At 36.5% G+C, this 22,869-nt stretch overlaps 1 long non-coding RNA gene across 1 annotated transcript; it reads left to right on the plus strand.

Moving 5' to 3' along the window:
* Positions 1-1,080: 1,080 nt before the first annotated feature.
* Positions 1,081-22,869, plus strand: LOC149747617 (uncharacterized). The gene is made up of 3 exons (XR_016387612.1): positions 1,081-2,338; positions 3,161-3,213; positions 4,136-22,869. It is a non-coding gene; the product is annotated as an uncharacterized LOC149747617 (long non-coding RNA).

Below are 22,869 nucleotides of genomic sequence, written 5' to 3' on the forward strand. Positions count from 1 at the left end.
AATCCAGGTTTGCTCAACTTCAAGGCCCATACTTTGACCACTATGACACCTAGTGCCTTCCTACTACATTGGCCCATTTTTTCAATTTTCATATACCAAATTATCATGGGAATGCCGTTGCCACTTAAAATGTTTCATAATCCAATTCTTTTCATTCATTCCTTCAACAAATATTTCTTGAACACTATGTGACAGGCACTCTTCTGAATGCTGGAGTTTGCAGTCTAGCTGGGGAGAGACAAGAAACTGGTGTCTTCATTTTCCCTCGCTGTGTAACAAATTACCACTAACTTAGTGACTCAAGACAACACACATTTATTATCTCATAATTTCTGCGGATCAGAAGTCCCAACGTGGCTTAACTGAGTTCTCTGATTAAGGTCTCCCACAGCTGCAATCAAGGTATAGACCGGGCCTGGCTCAGGGCTTTTCCACGCTCATGTGGTTGTTGGCAGCATTTACTTCCTGCAGGTATGGAACTTCAGGGGTTATTGATCTGCTAGAAGCTGCCTGAAGTTCCTTGCTACATGGCTGTCTCCATGGGGGTCTCTCAAAACACGACAGCTTGCTTCTTCAAAGCCAGAAAAAATAAAGTCTCTCAAGCAAGTCTGCTAAAGAAATGGAATCTTTTATAATGTACCCTAAACCCAAGGACGACATTCCATCCCCTTTGCAATAAAAGGTGACCTCCCATCACTTTTGCCATATTCTATTGGTTGGAAGCAAGTCAGAGGTTTTGCCCATACCCAAGGGGAGGAGATTATACAAAGGCATAAATACCGGTAGACGGGGATGACGGGGGCTTCCTTGAAGTCTGTCTGCCACACCTGTAAATAAATATACGAGGATAACATCAGATGGAAATGAGTACTCTGCAGAGAATCAAAATACGGTGTTACGATTGCAACTTGGTGTCTCGTGATTGAAAGGGCAGATAAGGCCTCCTTGAGGAAGTGGCATCTGAACTGAGATCTGAATGCCTAGAGGAAGCCAGCTAGTCTGGCTGTGTTAACAGTGAGACCGGCTGGAGAGCAGTGGATGACAAGGAAAGTGGTATGAAATGAAGTCAGACAGGTAAGCAGTGGTTAGGCCATGTATGGATTTACAAATGGACATATTTCTTCTCTATGCTACTATTAGAAGGTTTGAAGTAGTGTGAAGGTGTGATCTAGTTATATATATTTTTTGAAAGGTCACTTCAATTGCTGTAATGAAAATACATCCTAGGGATTTAAGAGTAGAAGTAAGAAGGGCAGCAGAAAGCCATCATGTAGTCTGGGGGTTAAGCAATGAGAGGTTGGACCGGGGTGATAGTGGTGGAGATGGGTCTGAGAAATGGACCTGCTGATATACCAGATGTGGGATATGAGCAACAGAGAAGTCCAAGGAAAACTCCTTGTTCTTTATTCTTACTACCTTGATAAAGATAATCTTGTGCAATCCGGCTTTACTTCAAGAATAAATTTCAGTTTATGTCCAGATAATCACCTCCTTGTGTTAATTGTTGTTGCATATAGTTCTTTCATCCATTTATTGGGAAGTTGTTTTATCAAGGAGCAACCTCAGATCTCACTGGTCCACATCCAGTCTGACTGCTTTAGGCAACTCTCAGATAAGTACAGATGTTACCCTCAGTCACATCTGGTGAAACTTTCTGATATGCTTTGCTTATAAAGTTAGAAAATGTGTGAAATACAAATTTCAAATGACACTATCCAGTGTGGGAGAGTGAATAAATTTTCTTAAGGATGATTTCTTGTTAAACTAATTATTTTGGGTCATTGCCTTAAGATGAGTCAAGAACCACATACAGAAAATGAAGTAACAGAGCTTTTTTGTTTGGGTTATGGTTTAATAAAAATACAACTTTAATTTTTAGTCTCCCAGCATCCTTTTAAAATATAATCATTGGCTATAATCTTACCCTAACTCTAGATGAAATTGGGGCAGTTCCCATGAGCCTTTTGTTTATTCTTGGATGAACAGATCCTTAAGTCACAACATCATCACAAAATACAGCCCCGGGCTTCTCTGGTGGCGCAGTGGTTGAGGGTCTGCCTGCCAATGCAGGGGACACGGGTTCTTGCCCGGTCCAGGAGGATCCCACATGCCATGGAGCGGCTGGGCCCTTGAGCCATGGCCGCTGAGCCTGCACATCTGGAGCATGTGTTCCACAACGGGAGAGGCCACAACAGTGAGAGGCCCGCGTACCGCAGAAAAAAAACAACAACAACAACAACAACAAAAAAACCCACTCCCAATTTAGAAACCAAAATGTCACAGAAAAAAGTATATATAAAACAAATAGGAGAATCAATTCTTCAATATTCACTCAAAGGTAAGTCCTCTCCCCTTTCCCAGCTGAGGCCTCTATAGTTGGCCACCTCTGTGCACAGGGGGTGCTTTGGCTTCTGCTCTGATATCCTTCGTCCATCCCTCATTCTCTAGGGGGTGTTTGAACCCCCATCAGGGTAGAAGCAGAGGAAGGGAGGAGAGATGAGAATTCGGACTTGGCTCAGTGGACTCACCCTCTTGGCCTGGCAGTGCTTCTCTTATAAGTGCTTTCAAGAACCATACGGGGGTTCCCTGCAGGTGCCTGGGTGTTGGCTCAGGACACAGGCAAAGGCCCAACTTCACTGGTGGCCCCTCCAACCCAGGCACACATTGCTGGCGTCCTTCCCTCTCCCAGGAGCTCCAGCCAAGCTCCCTCTCCACATGGGCCACACATTGTCCACAGGAAACACATGGGTACCTGCTGGCATGACATAACCTGAGCTATTCCAGCTCAGCCAGCCTGACTATCCCACTGAGGAGTCAGCCTTCCCTGCCCTCCCTGTGTCCTGGGCTAAAGTCAGCCCAGGCGTGGCCTCGAGTAGCGAAACAAAGATATCACTCAAGAAGTCTAAATCACTCTTGTTATTAATGTGTACCAAAACTTTGTCAATACTATTAGTAATCCAGAATGGTAAATATTTTGATGTAAATAGGATCTATGTATCTAAATTAGATTAGTTTAGAATATTCAAATTATCTTTCTCTCTCTCTCTTCATATATACATATGTGTATGTGTGTGTGTGTGTGTGTGTGTGTGTAAAACTCTTAAATAAACCCAGATTGGAATTTTTTTTTATTTCTGAGCTCATTCTCTCTCATCCACAGCTTATTTGAATCAGAGAGTTGGATTATATCATTAAGGTTCCCAGAGACAACAGGTAGGATCTTGCCTTCAGCCTACGGGGCAACTACATTCCTTGTTTTGCCAGCACTGCTGATTGAAAGCAGGGCCCCTGGATTAAAGGCAGAACACACCCTCGGCTCTTAAAAAACATCAAAATGAGCAATGCAGCACTCTTTCAGTCAGTGTTTTCTTAGATCTCAATGAATTTGGATTCTCTTTATGATTTCTGAAAAAAATATTATATAAACATTTTTATCAAGAAGGTCAATGAAAAAATGTTTAGCCAATAGAAATAGAAAACTAACTTAATATGAGACATTTATAGACAGAGAAGTAAGAATGCCGCCACCCCTGGCCTCACGTTCACTATTTCACAACTGTTTGTAGTCCCACAGCTTGTCTGTACTTGCTTGTTACACTTTCAGGGGATCGTCCACTTCTTAAAGTATTTACTCTTGTTCATATTGCCTTAAGAAAAATCAGTATAATTCTAGTTATAGTATTTATAGATAATGTACAATATTATTTCCTCCCTTTGCCAACTTTGTATAAACCATGAATATCTACAAATACAGAGAAGAGAGAGAAGAGGCAGAGTACTGGCCATGGACAGAACTCCAAAGGGACTGCAAACTGACATTGACCCTGGCGTGTACTTATCACTTTTTAACCATTTAGTAATCATGCTAATTTGGATTTGCTCACTATCTCAGGAGTGAGTGAACATACCACACACACACTGTCAGAGCCTGCTGCTCAGATTCTGAGATCCCCCATGGGAGGATCTCAGGAGGAAAGAAGGTATTTAATCAGTCATTCTGAGTTCTACTGCACAGATGACTCTTCTTTAATTGTGTGAAGCCTCCAAAGGTTACAAAACAATATTTTAATTAAAAATTTTAAGAGAACACTCACTTTTGCTTTCATTCATTCACGCATTCATTCATTCAACACAGGTTCCTGGAATGCCTAGATCTATAAACACTTGGTGAGGAGTGGAAGATACGATGATGAACAAGACGTTCTCTGCTACCATGGAGCTGACTATCCACTGGTTCACTCATACCACAGCCTTTATTGAGCACCTATCACATGCCAGACAATGTTCTAAGTGCTGGGACACAACAGAGAACAGACAGAAAATAAACAATTTTTTTAAATGTTGTAATTTTAGGAATTGATATGTCCTATGAAGAAAATGAAGTAGAGGAGGTGATGGCAGGTGCTATTTTTAGATTGATCACAGAAGTGATGTTGAAAAGACCTCCATGATTAAAACAGTGAGTCAACCAATTTTCCTGTGGAAGAGCATCCTGGGCAGAGAGAATACAAAACATAAGATCTAAGTAAAGGGACAATGGACCATTTCTTCTGAAGCTTGACTACGTTTTGAAGGTCATATGAACAATTTCCAACTTCACTATGTTCAAATTTAAACCAAGTCGCCATTAGGTCCACCACACACAGTCAACACTAACACATGTTTTGTACACTGAGCTTAAAGTTTGTGCAGCTTGATACCTCATGCTTTTCTCTGCTTGTTCGTTTGTTTGTTTGCTGAGATTTGTATGTACCTATCATGCCTGAAATCTCTAGGACAAATGCAAATCAGTCAAATGTATCACTAGTCTATAATTTTTTCTTGGAGACAAGTCCACTAGAGTACTCTGTCCTCCTCTGACCTGAATGGTTTGCCCTCCAGGCTGGACACTCACTTATCGTACTGGGTCTTCCTTTCACCAGTATCCTGAGCATTTTCTTCTCTCCTGTGTTGGATCTCCTGATTTCTGGTCCCACGTCATCCTCTTTCTTAGATTAGTTCTCATTGTAATGAATAATATCCTCTACTAGCTTACTATGAAAGGACACATAAGAGCAAAAAAATGAGATGTTGGATATCTGAAGAATTCTCTATTCTACCCTTATACTAAACTAACAGTCTAGCCAGGAATAGGATTCCAAGTTAGTAGTCATTTCCCCTAAGAATTTCAAGGGCACATCTCCACTGTTTTCTAGCTCTCAAGGTTGCTGAGAAGTTTGATGCCATTCATTCATATTTAAGAACAAGGCAATGAAAAGCTGAATAGAAGTTCAGTGTGTGTGGATAGAATTTATCAAATTACAGACATTGTTAGAGAGTATCCATCTAGGAAATTAAATTCAAGTACTCCCGAATCTCAATGACTCTAAATCTTTGGTGGGGAGATAGAGCCCGTAAATTTTTTCCAGGGAAGAATCTTCTCCCATTTTCCTACCTTGGAGAAATATTGCTGGCAGTCAACATCTCTGAGGTAATGAAGGAAAAGGGTTAGGATGTAACCATTCAGAATGTAGATGTTTACTTAACACCCATTTTCAGCATGGAGGTGACTGCAAGTCCAAAGTCTCTCTAGTTGAACCTCTCCAGAGAGTAAAGGCTAATCTTCTTCTGGGGTAAAGGAGGGTTATCCATCACCTCTGAAGGATTTCGAAGATGCAGTATTAACTACTCGAAATATTGACCCTTACCCTTGTTTTCTCTCCATTTGCATCTTTCTCCAATCCTTGAGGCCTTGGGGTTTTGAGGAATGAATTCATCTACTTCTGGTTTCAACTCTCAAAGATCTGCTGATTCAAATACCCCTTGTTCATCTGATGTTTTCATTCTAAAATATAGCTGAAATTGTTTGCTTACTCTCTATTTTATCCTTGTACACTGACAGTTGTTTTAATCCCATTAGGTTGTTTAAATCATTTGAGTTTGATTTGGGGTGTATTTAACCTGCAGTATCTAACTAGAAACTCCCTCGAAATGTTTTCCCCACAATTCAATTCCTTTCCACAAAGAATTTCTTATAAATAGAATTTTATTCATCTCATTTCATCTCATTTCATCATTGTGCAAAATTAAGTGGAAGTTATAAAAAGAAAAGGCTAATGTGAGAGATAAGAAGCCTACATTTTATAAACTTCATATGTTTGAGACAGAGATGGAGATTGCTAGGTCTACCAGAAGCTATATCTCTTTACTTTCAATCTGATGCTTATTGGATTTAAGCCAGCTGAATATACGAACAGTTATAAGGTACAAGAATAAACTTAAAGGATATGGTTTAAAGGCTGAAAATGCTAAAAATGGTGTTTCACAGACAAGGTGTAATTAAGGATTTTACAATGGAACTCTTTCTGTAATATATGTCTATTATTAGCCTTTAAAGAATTTGAGTTGTAGAAAGTTCCAGTAACATAGGAACAAAATTATAGAACTGCCCAAACAATTTTTAGGCCTCCATCTTAAATTTAAGAGCCATAAAGAAATAAATAGCTACTCAATTAGAAAGGTTATAAAGTATTCAGTAACACCAAAGTTCTTCTGATATTTTCTGAAACTCTCTTGATCTACTTACTTTCTTTTTCAACTGTATTATAACTCTTCTCTATCAAAACTTGTTTTCATTTTTTAAAAATTATTATTCATGTTACACCTTACTGAAAGTACAAATCAATGTTTTACCTCTTGCCCTTAAAAAAAAAAATCAGGCATGCTTAAACAGTTAGAAAATATTTGAGAGAACAATGTGGTGTAATAAAGAGGATTAAATATTGCTGACTGAAAACAAATATGTATTCTCTTTGCCAAAATCCCACTAAATAAAATTTTGAACAGCAATCCTGGAAACCAGAAGATAATGGAGCAATATATTTGAAATTCTAAGGAAAATTAAGTTCTAACTTAGAATTCTATATCTAGTCATACAATCAATTAAGTGTGAGAGTAAAATAAAGACATTTTCACAATGTCAAGTCTCAAAATGATTATTTCCAATGCGCCTTTTCTCAGAAGCTGCTCTCTTCAAGGAATAAATCAAGAAGTAGAAATCATGAGACCTGGGGAACAAGAGATCCAACAAAGGAGAAGAAGCAGAAAACGCTAAGAGTAAGAAGGAAGTGGAGTCCTAAAACTAATCTGATAAGAACAGCCAGATCAAACTGGAGCTGAGAGAGAATACCCCAGGAGGGAAACTAAAAAGACAAAGTCAAACAAATGAACAAATAAACAAAGAAAAAAACCTGAGTGAATGATTATCGAAGTTTTCAGAGTTCTGTGAAAATGCTGGGAATTAACGAAAAGTACATAGAAATCGAAGCAGTGTGACAATTGCTAACGAACTCCAAGGGAAATGGAAAATTGCACACGAAAAAGGAAACGTGACCATAGTATGCTATGTGGTTTAGCTGTGAACAATACAAACATAGTCAGAATAATGGAAGCACTGAAATTTCTTCTTACCCCAAATTATGGGATAGCTGCATTGGGAGGTTGCGTTGAGAGAAGAATGTATTGAAACAGGGTTGTTGTTGGGTTTTTTTTTTTCCATTTGTTGGTTTTAAAGAGAGCTAAATGATCATGTCATCTTCCATAAAAGGAATTTAATGGATTAGGTCTCAATTTTTTAACTGAAGAGTACATTTAAAATTGGAAAGAAATCCCAGAAGCAGTAGAACTGCAAATGGGTTGCTTTTGGTAGGCAGGTCAGGAATGGGTAGGGATTGGGCATGAGATTGCTAATATTTCTCATGAACACTTTGTCATTTTTTTTGACATGTTAAAGAATATTGGTGATTTTTTTTTTTAATGAGTAGGGACCACCTAGATTTAAATCTTTGCCCTGGTCTTGTTATTCAGTAGCCTAAACAAGTTTACTGAGTCCTCTGAACTTCACCCCCATAATTAGAGGGTAGTTTTTAAAACAAAATAAGGAGTCTCCAAATACTTCTTTCCTTGGCACTCAGGCATGTTTTAAGCATATTTTCTAAACCCAGAAGCTCCAAATTCTTGACAAGTCACAGCATGACCATATCTTCTTCCCATACCAAGGGTTCTAAAGATTCGTGCTCAATTAGACTTCCACCCCCCCCGCCACCGCCCCCAGCCCCCTGTTCAATGGATTCTGCAGAGCCTGAGGAATAGGAAAGCCCCAAGTGAACCCATAACTCTTAAGAGATTTCCCAGACAAGAAGGGGAATTTCCAGGCATCTTGGATTTCCTAGGATTTTAGAGATTCTCAAGTCTCAAGTTTCAATATGAGTCCTTGCAACAATTCTGAATGAGCAGTAGAAGGGATGGCTGTACATGCCCAGGGCTGGGAGGATGGCAGATTAGCTCACTTATGGCACCGTGTGTCTATTGGGGAAAGAAGAGTGTGATTTCTTCTTAACTCAAATTTATATCTATGTATCTAACAGATGTTTTTACAAGAATGTTTAAACCTTTTATTTCACATTTTAAAAGATTGAATATATTTTCTGATTTAATAATTCTTAAACTAGTACTTTTGGAAATTTGTATATGAATAAAGTAGAAATAGAAGATTGTTTGAAGCGAATGGTGTTTTAGCACTCATAGCTGTTTTTCTGTCTCATTTGCTATTTACAAAGCAAACTGCACCTCCTTAACAGTTCTCACTCTGAAAACAGATCCACATTCTTCTCTTATCAGGGGCTGGTCCCTTACACTCAGCTTAATGTTCAACTAAAGTAACTCACACTTGTTTTACTTATTTCACACGCTTTACTTTCTCTGGGAAAGAGAATGCACATTGAGCTGTGCTGAGTATTCATTTTATTCGACTGTGTTTAGATGTTTTATACTTATAAACACACACAATTATAGACTGTTTCCAACCTATTTAAGTTAACACTTATGAATGGATGTAGCAACTCTCTGCTTACCACCTTATGGTTTTAAAGTAAGTAATCTCCCATTAAAACAAATTAAACAAAAGAAGTAATTATACATATATCAATTTATATTTGTGTATAATGAGTCCTAAATTTTAAAAGTATTAATTGACTCTTTTATTCTCATTAGCACCTTGATTTTGGGCAAAATTTCAAATTAAGAGGGTTCAACCCCTATTACTCTAGTAGAGACGATCATTTCTCCTTCTACCGCTGGTTAGTGGGTTTTTAATTGTCTAAAATTTTAATGTAAATCTTGAACTATAGCAGTCTCCAGGGAGTGTCACGGTTTAGATTTGGGGTTGCTATTTCCAGTCAGTCAAGAACAGAGTCCTGAGCCAACATGAACCGTGTGGAGAGCTCTGACTTTATCTTTACTATTGCATTATATTCCCTCACCAAAATCAAACAAACAAAAATGTGGTTTTGTTTTTACTGTGATTTACATAGAGGAGAATGCATAAATCTTAATTGCATAGTTCAGTGAATTTTGACATATGTATGTACCCAAGTAACCAACATCCAGATCAAGATATAGAGAAACATGTTTATCGTTCTAGAAAACTTCTCCACACCACTTTCCAACCAATAGCCCTCCCTTTCTCCAGGAGTAACTGCTTTTCTGATTTCTATCACCAAAAATTAGTTTTGCATATTCTTTGCATGAACTTGATACGAATAAAATTATAAAGTCTATACTCTATGGTGTCTGGCTTCTTTTGATCAATACTTTTTTTTTTTTTTTTTTTTTTTTTACGTGGGCCTCTCCGTGTTGTGGCCTCTCCCGTTGTGGAGCACAGGCTCCGGACGCGCAGCCTCAGCGGCCATGGCTCACGGGCCCAGCCGCTCCGCGGCATGTGGGATCTTCCCAGACCGGGGCACGAACCCGTGTGCCCTGCATCGGCAGGCGGACTCTCAACCACTGCGCCACCAGGGAAGCCCGATCAATACTTTTTGAGATAAATACAAGGCCTGAAGTTTGTAAAAAGAGAAGTAAAACTGGCTTTTCTTCACAGATGGCATAATTATGTGTGTAAAAATCTTAAGGCATCAGGAAAAAAAGCCTATAAATACTAAGAAAGTTAGTCAAGAGCTACAAAGTCACCATATAAAAATCACTGTATCTCACTACGCCTTCTGAATATCTTTATGGTTGATTAAGAAATTATTTGCTGGAATAGAAGTATTCTTTAACAAATAGACACCCAGGGACACACACAAACATAACTCCAAAATAAACATGATTAACAAGGTGAAAAAAGACCTAAACTATCCCTAAAACCTAGTAAGCAATCAAGATTTTTAAAAAGAAAGTGCCAGGCAATGCATAGAAGAAAGCATTTAACTCTTGTATCCATTCGTTTGTCCTTCTTGAGGAACCTTTCACTTATATATACGTATCCTTATTTCTCTGTGAATACAATTTTTAAAAATCAAGTTGCAAAGTATTTGACAGAGAAAGATCAACTGGAAATGGGACCTTGTGCTTCTTTCCTTTGTTTATAAACCCGAAGATTCTCTTATGAGTAAAGAATTAAATGAAAACATTTAAATTGTCTTAAAAACTGAACTACCTCTGCACACTTGGTGTGTGTGTGCACATACACACACGTTCTGTCTTTAGAAGGTATTAACCCTCACAAAGGATAACTGGTCAAATGAAACAAGTGCAATACTTAAATAGATGTAATCCAGTTAAGTAAAGTTTAAAGGTTAGTCGTAGACTATGTACAAAACAAGGCTACCAGATAATTTGCTTTTCTACAGCTAACTGAATACAATGTAGAGGATGACTATAGACATATTTATTTTGAAATTTCCAGAGCTAGACACTCTGCTAAGGACTTCACATTCCTTACCTCATTTAATCTTCACCAAAACAGAAGCAGGTAATTTTTTCCCCATTTTATAGACGAGAAATCAAGGTTTAGGGAATTTAGGTAACTTCCCCAAGGTTTCACAATAATTAAGTAAAGAAACCAAAATTCAAGTCAAGAGCTTCCTCCCACGCCCTGACCCCCTTTGCTGTCTTCCTCTATGTAAGTCGATATTCTCCATTTCCATTTTGAACATCTCGTAAATGAAGGTAAATTTGTTATGTACAAGTAAATTTCCTAAGTGTCTTAATTGAAATGAAATAAATACTTAACCCACATAAGAGCAATGTGATATAGAGACTAAATTCTAATAAAGGAGATCATAATAACTGGAATAAAAATCTGGTATAGTCTAATTAAATAGTTTCGTTTTTCCATGTTGAGCAAATAGTGATTCCCTACATGTGATTTTCATGTAAATATCACAGCAACTGCATGGGAAAGATATTTCTACAATTTCACAAAGCAGCACACTTGGGCTCAGAGGTGAAATGATTGTCACTCAAAATCACAACAGCTGACTATAACCGGACGGTTACAGAGCTCATTCAATTGAGGATATGAACAGAGTTCACAGAAAGAAAAATGCAAATGGCCAATAAAACTTTAAACCTCAACTTCATCAAAATCAGAGAGATTAACATTTAAGCTACATATGATAAAAACTTTTCAACTATCAAACTGACAAACATAAATAATTCAAACCTTCTAATGATGAAAAGGATGTGCAGGTAATGGAATTCTCCCTCATTCCTGGTAAGTATGTGAATTGCTACAACTTTTTAGAAAGTCATCTAATTAATATCTAGTAAATTTTTAAATTTCTTACATTTTGATTAGGAAATTTCACTTTAGAACCAATCCATCACAAATACAAACTTTGGATATATGTACCAGGGTTTTTATTACAGCCTCCCTTGCAATAATATATGAGTACATACATACTTAAATATGCAAATTAAAACTAGATCCACAACAGTGCAAAAGTCATTCATTGGAAAAAAGGTTAGTCTTTTCAACAAATAGTGCTGGAACAATGGGACGGCTATAGGTAAGAAAATGAACTTCAACCTACATGTTATACATTATGCCAAAATTAACTGGCAAAGGATCATAGACTTAGATTTAAATCATAAAACATTTAGAAAAAATTTTTTTAAATCTTTGTGACCTGGGGTTAGGTAAAGTGTTCCTAGAAGTGACACAAAAAACACAATCCAGGGCTTCCCTGGTGGCTCAGTGGTTAAGAATCCGCCTGCCAATGCAGGGGACACGGGTTCGAGCCCTGGTCCGGGAAGATCCCACATGCCGCGGAGCAGCTAAGCCCGTGCGTCACAACTGCTGAGCCTGAGCTCTGGAGCCCGTGAGTCACAACTACTGAGCCCGCGTGCCTGGAGCCTGTGCTCTGCAACAGGAGAAGCCACCTCAGTGAGAAGCCCATGCACCATAACGAAGACCCAACACAGCCAAAAATAAATAAATTAAAACAAACAAACAAACAAAAAAACACAATCCATTCAAGAAAAAAATGATGAACTGAACTTCATCCAAATTAAAAATGTTTGCTTTGTTCAAGACACTGCTAAGAAATCAAAAGGCAAGCTACAAACTGGAGAAAATGTTTGCAAATCACATGCAATAAATGACCTGTAACAAGACTGTATGACTAACCCTCAAAAATCAACAGTAAGAAAACATAAAAACCTATATAAAGGTGTGCAAAAGAACAGACACTTCACCAAAGAGGATCTAGAGATAGCAAACAAGCACTTGAAAAGATATCCAATATCACTAGCCATTAGGTAAACGCAAATTCAAACCAAGGTAAAATACAAAACCATTAGAACAACTAAAATGAAAAGTACTGACAACATCAAGTGCTGGTGAGGATGTGGAGCAACTGGAACACTCATACATTGCTCCTGGGAATACAGAATGGTACAGCCACGCTGGAAAAGTTGGGCAATTTCTTCAAAATTAGTAATTTACTGGAGAGAAATAAAAATTATCTTCACACTGAAAGATCTGTACCTGAATGTTTATAGTATCTTTATTCATAATAATCAAAAATTCCATCAACCCCAAACTCCATCAATTTCTAATGGATAAATAAACTTTGGTAAATTTGTATCAAAGGAACAAACTATTGATAAACCCTACAGCTTGGATGAATCTCAAAGACATTGTGCTGAGTGAAAGAAATCATCACACTTTAGCTTTTGTAGTCTCAAAAGCTACATATTATATGGCTCTATGTATATAACATTTTCCAAAAAACTAAGCTATCAGTTTGAGAACAGTTCAGTGGTTTCAAAGAGTTACAGATGCAGGAAGCATGTGACTATAAAAGGATAGCATGAGAGTTTTTGAAGGTGATGAAATTGTTCTATAACCTGATATAACCTGTAAATTTTAGATTTACACAAATCTAAAATTCAAAAACTGTACACCCCGAATATCAATTTTACTGTATGATAATTTAAAAATTAAAAAACAGGTTGGAATTATTGAATAAAGAATGATTCTTCGATGTGTATGAAATATTGTACAGTTGTTAATATGAATGAATTAACCTATCAATACCTAATAATCTGAGTGGGTATCTCCGATATGTTGTTAAGTGATAAAATCAATTCCAAATGACCCCATTTTTGCAAAATTAAAACGAAAATAAAACTTATAAAACTTATATGTGTATGTATATATATGTGTGTGTGCATGAATGTATGTGTATGTGTGTGTATCTGTGTGTATATACTATGTTTCTATAATTCATTGTATCATTGTACAGAAAGATGGTATCGGAAGGATGGTATCAAGGATACCATGGGATCATGGTATCATTCATGGTATCACTGTACAGAAAGATACTTAATTAAAAAGTAGAGGTAGAGTGGGGTTTAGAGGTGGAGTGGAAAAAACGGTTAATTTTGTAATTACTGTATAATTTCAGTGATTAAATTTTTGTTGAAAAAGAATAAGATAATACCTCTTATATAGGCATGAGTGTTTTGAAAGAATGTTACTTCTACAAAAACACAAATATGTGTCCCTATACATAGAAAGATGTTTAAAGAAATGCCTTTTAATTATTATTCATCAGTGATTTTAGTCTTCAGGACATGGTGAGAATTGAGGAAATTTGAGGAGTTTATTGGCAATTGCAAAATCCTATAAATCCTTAGATTTAGGTAAATTTACATTTTCAGTGAGCTGTGACCACGAACAAATTTCAAAATAATTAGCAATATTTCAATCCAATATCAAATGAAAGATGATTTTTTAAATAACAGCACAATTTTCTTCAGCACATGTTATGGAATTAACGAAGCATAACTATATTAATAGCTACATGATTAAAGCCATAAGAAATTACAAGTAAATTGTTTTATCATTTAATCCCTTTAAAGCAGGAATATTATTTAGTTATTTATAAATTGTACTGTACTGATGTATGTATTTTGCTAAGTCAGGGATAATATTTTAAACTATATAAAATTCACATCATATCTTTATTCATAAAAATGGTATCCTTTTTCTTAATGGAATAACACAGGCCATTTCAGATGCTTTCCAAAATAGAATTTTTTGATAGCAACAGTACTATTCAACACTCGGTTATCGGGTAAAGGAAAATCATAATTTGAAAACAGAGAATTTTTAACGCTCCTTAAACAGGAATATGTTCCCCAATATCACAGACACAGGTTATCATAAGGTAAAATTTCCTGAAGGTGGCAACATCCTAAGCAAAATCTGTCCTCAACCTTTGCAGCAAAAGCTCTTCTTATTTATGAAGTATTATTACAGTTGCTGGTTAAAATGGCTGGTGATATTACAAACCATTAGTAATTATGAAAACAACATCACTGTAATCGTCATACTGATGGGATTTCTAAAGGACCCCTAGTTATAGTCTATACTTACAAGTATATTCTTACATATTTATAAGCATATGCTATATATATAATATATAAATATGTATAAGACTAAATATATGTGTTACTCAAATAAAAATATATTTGTCAAGGATTTTATATCTATAAAAATTTCTGTTCCCTGATTCATTACATTAATTTTCATGCTAATGTTAGTAAAGTGACAAGGTGGCAAACATACATTTCAATATTCCAATTTCCAACTTTGAATCATTTTCTTATCAGAAGAAAATAATTTTAATGCCAATTCTTTCTTTACATTTCTTGAAATATGAGAAAAATAATCATGATGAATATTATGACAATGATTCTTAAAACCAGGAATGGCCCCATAAATCAGGAGATAAATTCTAATTTAAACATTGGGTTTTAAAGTAGTTATTCAATTCAATTCACAGTTTTAAATGAAAACCCACAAAGTTTCATGCCTGCCAATAAAATATTATTTGATGATATATTTTTTTTTATGTGGACAATTTTTAAAGTCTTTATTGAATTTGTTACAATATTGCTTCTGTTTTATGTTTTGGTTTTTTGGCCTCAAGGCATGTGGAATCTTAGCTCCCCCACCAGGGCTCGAACCTGCACCCCCTGCATTGGAAGGCGAAGTCTTAACCACTGGATTGCCAGAGAAGTCCCGATGATATAATTTTGAAGCTATAATTCTCTATATAGATGGTTGTGGCTGTTATCATTAATATCAAAAGGCAAGTTTCCCGACCATACTTTGCCATTAGGGACTCTTATAGGAAGAAAGAGTTCATTAGTATGGCCAAGATAATCACTGCCATCCCTGATTAAATACTCTGTCAGAGGGCTTCCCTGGTGGCGCAGTGGTTGAGAGTCCGCCTGCCGAGGCAGGGGACACGGGCTCGTGCCCCAGTCTGGGAGGATCCCGCATGCCGCGGAGCGGCTGGGCCCGTGAGCCATGGCAGCTGAGCCTGCGCGTCCGGAGCCTCTGCTCCGCAGCGGGAGAGGCCAAAACAGTGAGAGGCCCGCGTACCGAAAAACATAACAAAACAAAACAAAACAAAACTCTGTCAGAGATCACAGTCACCTCAAGGGAAATGTTAGCCTGTAGGAACAATTGAAACATAGGATTCAATAGTAAGAATCTTATTATCCCCAAATCTTTCCATTCATCCCCAACTGGGTTGCACCTAACTTCTCCCACACTCCACACTCATACAACTCCTGAAAAGAGAACCGGCATTTTCTCAGTAATAGCAGCCATTAATCCTTTGCCATGTCATTCATCAATGGAGTTCCCCTGGTCTAGGTATTTTTTCACAGAAAATGAGATGTGTTTCTCCATTCATAATAATTGGTTGGTTGATTTCCAGTCATTTGTTACTCCATGTCTAAATTCTACTGTGTTTGTCAGCAATCTCCTATCTAAATTTTAAGACCTATTCATCACATATAAATTAGACTGTCATATAATCAAATGTTTCTTAGGAAAAGAATGAAGTCTTTTGTGCCACGGGTACAAAGACATGATGCATCTTTGCAGATGGTAACAGGCAAGCCAGCTAACCCATATATGACCATGTGGTTTAGCAAAGAAAAAGCAGTACTGGAAGGCAGTAAATGCAATCTCAGCAATTTTTTTTTTCCTTTAGATTTTCCCCACCCAGAGCTTTCCTCTCTATCCCTATTGCATTTTCATTTTTCCTTCTTTCCACTTCTTCCTCTACTCTTCTTCATATCATTATTCTTCCTTCCATTTGTTTCATTTTTTTCCCCTTTTTTCACCTCTGTCCCTTTTCTCTGCAGTTTCTGACTCTGTGAGTATAGTGGAATTAGGGATTTTCCCGGGGTATTTTCCAAAGGTTTGGGAAAAGCACCAGGCCTGGGACTTGAGGTCACAGAGGCAATAATAGCACCGACTCTGGGTGGTGATGGACAATGGTTAGAGTGATGACTTATCCAGATATCACTGAGTAGAGGAAAAATGGAAAATGGGTAAAAGGAAAGTTCTATGCAGTTTACCTATAAACTGAAAACCAAAAATTTCCAACATAACTCGTCCAATAAATCTGATTTTTTACATAGTTGGGACTAGCAAGTTAAAAATTCTTACAATATTTGGCTTAAACTCCTCAGCTAATACTATAGAGTATACCCGGCAAGCATATTATAGATACAAATGAAGAAGTGGGCTCCTTTTTCTATACTTTGCTAAACAGAGCTTAATGAAGAAAAGATTTAAGAAAAGAAATGAGAAGGTTATTTTAAACCAAATGAGATCACTTAAGCATGAGTGATATAATAGAAGACAAGGCATGATTTTCATGGCATGAAAATAGGCATGATTCTAGTATGGGGAACTTTAAAGAGATAAGAGAGAAATGAAAGTTGAAATACAAGAAGCAAAGCATTCATATATGTAATTAACAATTGCCTTGGAGGAAATTAGAGGACACAGGCAAGAAAAAAAGAAGACAATCAATATTATAATGCTTGGGAATGACAGAGAGAGAGAGAGAGAGAAAGAAAAAGAGAAATGATCTAGAGGCCAGATAAAAAATTCTTGTTGATTGCAGTAATAAGGAGGAAATAAATTAGGAAGATAACATGGAGAAGAAGCAGTAAGATTTTGCCAGGAGTGGAAGGAAGGGCTGGTTAGATCATCTGCCAGGTGGAGAAGATGTAAACATCTGAGCCACACAGAAGAAATATGTGACTGCTGTACAAGAAGTCAGTTTTGCCCTAAACCAAGTAGAGTGAAAACACTGGTTCTGCCAACAAGCTGATTTTTCCATCAAGCATGGGACAGCAACAAATACATAATTTAATTACCATTGAAAGCAGAGATGACACTAATTGTATCTTAAGCTCTTCATAATCTCATGGAATGTGATAGTAAGTGAATTGTGGACAGCATCAAGCTCATTTCCGGTGCTCAACTAAAGGCACACAATAAAAAACTAAGTTAGCGAGAAGGAATTTGTGTTATTATTCTGTATTAGCTACCTGGAAAATCTTAGGTACTTTGCATTTGAGACACATTTTCTTGTTGCCTGATCCTTCTTGCAAAATGAAGGTATACAGGCAGTTCTTTGCCAAAGTGAACACAGAAAGGAGAGGCAAGGCAGAGTCACCCTAAGCATATACCTCCCTCCTCTTCTGCCCACCAGTAGAACAAGCCAGTCACATCAGAGGTGAGGCATCCATAGCCTCCACCCATTTTCAAATTTCTCACTGGAATACTGACTCTCCTCTGTGGACCTCCAGTAAGGAAATGAGAACACAAGAATAGAACATAAACTCTTAGTTTCCGCAACTGGGAGATAACAGTAGGTATTAGTTATTCCTTATGCAGCCCAGGACGCTTGACCTCTTTGGATACGCCTGTGGTGTCAAAGGAATTCCATTTACAAAAAGGTCCCAAGTCTTTAGATGGGTGGGTAAACACTGGAGCTTATTGCCAGATTTTCCTGTGACTGAGTTAGGACACTAAAAGTTAGGGAAAAGGCTATTTTTTTTCTTCAAACTCTAGGAAGGTAGCCTTAGAGTTGCACTTCCAGTCAAAGAAGCATAAATGTAGATGCCTCTGGACCATGAAAGCAAGAAGTCCTGGGCTTAGGAAAGGGACTACACAATGTATTTTGCTGCCTGCTTTAAAGGGATTCAAATAGTTCTTAACAAAAACAAGTTTATAAAAAGCTCTATCCAGATTCATAGGGAAGATTTAATTACTTTTTAAATTAACATATAATATAAATATGGTGCCTCTGAAAACTGCACCTATCACGAGCATATGGCTCAGTGAATTTTTATCAGATAAGTATTACCTCTCATGTAACTAGCTCTCTGATCATGATCTAGGCATTAACAGAAGGCCTTCCATCACCAACTTCTAATGTAACTACTAGCCTGAATTCTAACAGCATAGTTTTGCCTGTTCTTTGTTTTTAAGCTTTTGTTTATTTACCTTGAATAAATAAAATAATGCTGTATGTTCTCTTCTTGTATCTGGCTTCCATCCAACATTATGTCTGTATGATTCATTCATATATTTGGGGGTAGTTATGGATTGGATTGGTTATTCTCATTGCTGTACAGTATTTCATTATATGAACATACTGTAATATATTATCCATTCTACTATTGATGAACATTTGAGCAGTTTTAGTTTGGGGATGTTATGAATAGTACTGTGATAAACATTCTCATATATGTGTCTTTCAGTGCATATATTCATTCATTTGTGATAGGTATATATCAAGGAAGTGGAATTGCTAAGCCATAGGGTAGGCACTTGTTCATTTGTTTTAATAGATAGGACCAAACAATTTTCCAAAGTGTTTCTACCAATTTACATTGCAACTATAATGTGTGAGAGTTCCAACTGCTCTACATTTTTGACAATATTTTCCATCTTTTTATTTTAACCTTTCTGATGGGTGACCAGAGGGATTTAGATATGTACTCTTAACGGTGGTTGAGGAGTCTTGCACCCAGATCTTGATAATTCCAGCTGTAAATGATGTATTTGGGTCTCAGATTCCACTTTGATATGTAACACCTTTTTGGTAAATGGAAATAAATTGATTTTTCAGAAATCTACCCAGCAAGCCAAATTTACCCATCAACAAAGACTTTGAAAAACAGTTGAGGGATCTATTCTTCAATTCAGTCACATCGAATGAAGCTGCAGTTTCAAGGATATATAGTTTTTTAAGTATTGGGTTGGCCCAAAAGTTCGTTCGGGTTTATCATACCATCTTATGGAAAAACCTAAATGAACTTTTTGGCCAACCCCGTAATTTCATTTTTCTTCCTAATACTTTAACTTTTAATCAGTCTGATTATCTGTTCCTTTACAGATATATCCAGAATGCTTTGGTGCTTTCCAAAGCAGATTAAGGACCCCTTAGAAAACTTGTTCTAGATTAAAATGTTATTTATCTAGTTATTACTGCCTGATTTTTACTGTGATAATTATCAGAGATTCAAAGAGCAATAAAATAGAACCCCCTTTTCTAGCAACTCACAAACTAAGGAGAAAGATAACAGCTAACATTCTTTGAGTCTTTCGTGTATGCACTTCACACACATTATCTCACTTAATCCTCATTAACAACACAGGAGTATGTTCTATTATTGTCCCCTACTGCAGATGAGGAGACGAAGGCACAGAGACATGAAGAAACTTGCCCAAGGTAACAGTGATGTAGAAATGGCATTCAAAGCCAGGAAGTCTAATCGCAGACTACGCTTTTAACCATTATACCATCTTATGACTATAACAAAAACCAGAATACGACATGTGCTTTAAAATAGAGCTGAAAACAAAGTTATCTGAGAGATACAACAGGAAGAGATGAATTCTGACTGAGAAAGTTGGGAACTTTATGGAAATGGCATAGAATGAGCTGGGTCTTTAAAATTAGGTAGTACGTTGAAGGAAAAAATGAGAAGGAATGGAACCTCATGTAGAGAAAACAATACAGATTCAAAATTCCTTGGGGGAAGGAAGTGTAACCTGAGAGACTACAAAAAGGTCTGTAAGTTAACAAATGTTGAATGGACACAGAAATTTAGGGCATGTCAAGTATTTTATGCATCATGTAGCCCTGTACTGCAGTTCAAGTGGCTGACGGATGAGAGAGTGAATAAATGGGTTAAAGCACACATTCAGGAAAGCAGTTCTTTGGGGTGAGCATAACTGAAGTAGAACCTCGGCCTAAGGTTTAAAATTTCTCATTCTGTAAAATTTATTTTGTACTATAATGTTGGGATCTTCAATGAAGTAACTCCTTTCAAAATTGTGGGAGTGGCTTTGCTAAAGGATCACTAAATTTAATTGTATAGAAACTAGGCCAAATTTCAAGTCACTTTCAATAGTGTTGTTATCTTCACATAATCACTTTAAAATTTTACTCTAAGGAGCTTCCCTGGTGGCGCAGTGGTTGAGAGTCCGCCTGCCGATGCAGGGGACGCGGGCTTGTGCCCCGGTCCCGGAAGATCCCACATGCCGCGGAGCGGCTGGACCCGTGAGCCATGGCCGCTGAGCCTGCGCGTCCGAAGCCTGTGCTCCGCAAGGGAGAGGCCACAGCTGTGAGAGGCCCGCGTACCGCAAAAAAAAAAAAAATTTTACTTTAAAATGATTAAAGAAATCACTGATCCAAAATATTACTTTAGCATTAAAGAGAAGAAATAGATATAAAATACGCTTCAAATAACAAATGTTGAGGCAATGTTAAATAAGATGAATAAATAAACAAATAATGGCTAAGTAAAGGTATTTTAAAATTAGTACCCTCAAAGTACTTGGAAAATATTTATCCTTGCTTATAATCAAAGAGACATAAATTGTAACAACCTGGAGATGATATACTACACCTATAAGAATGCCAAAGATATGTTCAATGATACTGATGGCTATGTTGTGGTGAAATTGACCCAAGAAAACACTGTTAGTAGCTTTATAAATTATACAATGCTTTTGGGAACAATGTATTCAAGAATCATGAAGAAAATCCATATCATAATTATTCCATTTCTGGAAGTTCATTTATTTATTCAATAGATGTTTATCAAGCACCTATGGTAGGGGCCTAGAATATAAATATCATCAACATGTATTCCCTTCCTTCAAGAAACTAATATACTAATTGAGGGCGGACTTGAAAACTAAAATAAAATACTACCTCTCAGTTTAACAGCTTTATAAGGTATGGTATGCATGGGGGGAAGAGAAAACTAAGAATAAGTTATCTTAAGGAAACCATTTGAGACAGCAAAAAGAAATTCATGAGGATGTTAATGGGGTATCTGCAACAGTAAAAACAAAATCAAGGAGAAAAAAAGTCAAAACCCCAAAATATATTGACTTAATGAAACAGTTTAAAGCATTCTGATAAGACAAGATAGAGTATGGTAATACCTTTAAAAAAGAAAAACCATATTCAATAAAAATATTATCATGTAAAATTGTTTACACAATATAAGTATGGCATGTAGAAATATGCAGACATGAGGTAATGAATAAAAATTGATCAGCTCGACTAAAAGATCATTTTAATCAAAAATGGCATTTAAGGTTATTTTTTCTTTCCAATAAAAGGTAAACTTTACTCATTTAATAATTCCTGGAAAATTAAAGGGAAAACATTCAGGTTGTAAAATTATAGAGATTATACCTAAATATTAAGGTAAAAACTCTGCTATATTAAGTCGCAGAATGTTGACAACCTAATGTTTTTATATTTGCACCGTATATTTCCAGTTCAAAATCTTTCTCAACTATTATCATTATGAACACAATATTCCTGTTAAAGAAGTGGGTGTTGATTGGTGGCTATCTCCATATTTTTCAAGTGACAAAAAGAGAGCTGAGATTATTTCAGTGACGTGTCATTTGCTTGGTTACAAGAGCAGAAGCCTCTATCTCAAGTCAACAATGATTTCTAATGGGCTCAGTAGCCTGTAATCAGAACATTTTAAAGTAACTTTTTCTTTATCTGCCAAACTTTGAATACAGAAACCTGTGATTTTTCCAACAGAGATTATTTTATAGCACTATAAAGTCATTCTGGAAGTCTAACTATGACTATGTTTTTATAAAGTAGAGAGATACAAAATTCTGAAAATACATTTGAGCCGGTAGAATTTTTCTCAAGAAGAAAAAATCCTGTGAGATTTTGTTTTCAATATATGCGCACACAGCATATTTTCATGATCGAAGCAAGTAATCGTTATTACAAGAAAAGAAGCACTCAGAATTATACTATAATCAGGTCAACTTTTCAGCATTAACCTCTGTTATTATTAGTTGGAATAATACACTAAGACTTTAAAGAATTATGGGTGAAACCTTTGTAACTATAAAGAATTATGGGTGAAACCCTTGTAACTAATTGCACTTGTGAATTAACTAACAATGCTTGGGTTGTGCCTTTTTTCCCTCCAAAGCTATTTGTAGTTGTACCAACAAGCCTGATGGGTAGAATTTGACCTCTTACTCATAACATTGAAAACAAGTATCCCATGCACATTTTAGGCAACTATCTATAACAATTTATGTTGATCCCAACTTTCAAGCAAATATTGTATAAAATAGTTATTACATACTCTAATATTCCCATTAAAATTCTTTAACTGTAAAAGTTGAAAAAGAAAGTTATATTCTCTAATAAATTATTT

This window comes from Delphinapterus leucas, chromosome 14 (assembly GCF_059928025.1).
Source record: "Delphinapterus leucas isolate spDelLeu-1000000601 "Yukka" chromosome 14, BTC_Dleu_Yukka2, whole genome shotgun sequence".
Lineage (NCBI taxonomy): Eukaryota > Metazoa > Chordata > Mammalia > Artiodactyla > Monodontidae > Delphinapterus > Delphinapterus leucas.